Source organism: Mixophyes fleayi, chromosome 11, assembly GCF_038048845.1.
Source record: "Mixophyes fleayi isolate aMixFle1 chromosome 11, aMixFle1.hap1, whole genome shotgun sequence".
NCBI classification, from domain to species: Eukaryota; Metazoa; Chordata; class Amphibia; order Anura; family Limnodynastidae; genus Mixophyes; species Mixophyes fleayi.
This window is the reverse complement of record NC_134412.1, coordinates 68,199,630-68,201,859: the sequence shown is the minus strand read 5'-3', so window position 1 is coordinate 68,201,859 and position 2,230 is coordinate 68,199,630. Positions and strand designations below refer to the sequence as shown.

Sequence of the window (2,230 nt, the reverse complement as noted above, 5' to 3'; positions counted from 1 at the left end):
ATTATATACTAATACATCCATAAAGCATACTGGTAGATTAATTTACTTCTGACAATATTAACCCTAGTCTGTGTGTCTGTATGGTAGGGAATGTAGATTGTAAGCTCCTCTGGTGCTGGGAGTCATGTGTATGATAAAATATTGTCTGCAAGGCACAGATCAATGTGTAGGTGCTATATGAAAACCTGTCAATAAATGAATCTTTTACTATAAATGCTAAAAGAATTCCAGCTATATTTCTATCTTCTGATGCTAAAAAACGTGTTCAATAGAATATAGTGGAAATTCGTGTCCCTCACTCTGGAATCGGTTGGCATCTCTGGAGATTTCCTTACAGGCATATTTGCTGTATATTCAGACCCATCAGAAATGATTATGATCAATGGCACAACATTCAATAGGGTTAATATCCGAAACGGTACTGGACAAAGATGTCCGCTGTCGACCCTGGTCTTCATTCTGGTTGTTGAACCCTTTCCGGCAGTCATTAGATATTCACAACTATCCCAGGAACATTTTCCTCCGCTCGCTTTCAGATTACAAACTGATCTGGCTTTGTGGTGCCCCTTTATAATTGTGTGGCCAGGCAGTATAATTATGTATTTTATGTATTCCTTATTTATCTTTAGACTTTAGTCTTCTTGTTCTAAGACTTTTAAATGCGTGTTTATTCTGCACCATTTGTGCATTGTGCATTTAACATGTACATTCATACCCTTAATACCTAAAAGATCACAGGAGACCAAATTCTGTTTACTTCTTTTATTCCATGCTTTCTAAGTGCACCTAGATTAACCTACATGCTGTCTAACTTAATGGCAATGGTCCCATGCAGAAGACAGATGACACTATTAGTGTGAATTAAACCTTGCACGCTGACAAACTTATGTTTTTTTCATTTTCTTCTTATTTTTCTTTTTTTTTGCATTTTCTGATTGCTCTTTAGGGCCAGATGAGATGTCTGTTTAAGGTCAGGTGAGCTGCCTCTGGCAGGTGGAGCAGATCACCTTCGTCATCATGTCTTTTCTCTCTAAACATTCAGACGTTTACGTCTGTAACCTGCAACAATGAAAAATAACAATTTATTAAGTAAAAGATTCACTTTTTTCAAGACAGAATTTGTTGAGGACATTTTGTACAACATTGGCTTAGACTGCAATTTATACATTAGCTGGAACATATATATTTACCTCTCCTTGCGCCTTTAGTAGGGGTCATGTGCTTTCTCTGTTTTCTGTATTGTCTCCTCTTTCGGGATGTCACTGCCCGTTTTTTGGCCATGTGGCCCTTCTTTTGTTTGCTGAGATAGGCCATGGTTATAGCCAATTTGCTTTCAGCCAGGAGCAGATGACTTGTGGGCTCCCAGCCCCCTCTTTTATACCCTGAGACTACTGTGTCCTTTATTATGTCATATGGGCGGGATTTGGGTGTGGTCTGGCCAATTGGTTGTGACATTGTCAGTTTGTCCTGTGGGTGTGGCCAATTAACCAGTCATAAGGGTCACACTAAACATTAACAGCAGAGTTCCCAGCAACAATAAAACAGGTACCTGGAATATAAGTTCCTGGAGAAAAAACAAAGAACCAAGCTTTATATTTGGTTTGCAAACACAATCACAAATGCTTGGAGATGGCTAGAAAAACAGTTCAAACACATAGTGGGAGGGTTATTAGGTACTACCAGGGTTTCCAACTTTCAGTAAATTTATTGATATTAAAATAACTGTATTTGGTACCAGTTAATAAGAAAAGTCAATGTTAGGAAAACAGCGGATCTGCTTCACTTCATAATATATCCACAACTAGATGGTCTGCGCGCATTGATTCTGTTAAACCAGTTGCCCATCATTTGCATTCTATGGGAACGGCTTTATAAAATATTGAAATTCTCAATCTTACTGCACAAACTTGATCTGAAATGCAGTCCATTAAGAAGTACTTGTCAAAATTTCAATTTGTTCTAATGTCATCTTTGTGGATAAAGCTACTTACAATGATCCACCAAACTAACCTCCCTATTTAAAATAAAATTAAATCGTATAAATTGCGCTTGTGACTTTAAACAATCATTGAAATTTTACCAACATTTATAAATTAAAACCCAATACCATTGCGCTATCAAAATTCACAATGACCAGTGTTATAAAGTGCAAAATTTTGATGTGGGTGATGTAAATCTTCTCTTGTTCTAAATATTAATATTCTTCTTTTCTCCCCGATATAACATGTGA

The 2,230-nt window shown here is 37.0% G+C and overlaps 1 long non-coding RNA gene across 1 annotated transcript; it reads right to left on the bottom strand.

Annotated features, from left to right (window-relative positions):
- Positions 1-747: 747 nt before the first annotated feature.
- Positions 748-1,400, bottom strand: LOC142107297 (uncharacterized). The gene is made up of 2 exons (XR_012679933.1): positions 1,191-1,400; positions 748-1,059 (listed from the first exon to the last, which is right to left on the bottom strand). It is a non-coding gene; the product is annotated as an uncharacterized LOC142107297 (long non-coding RNA).
- Between the last annotated feature and the right edge of the window lie 830 nt (positions 1,401-2,230).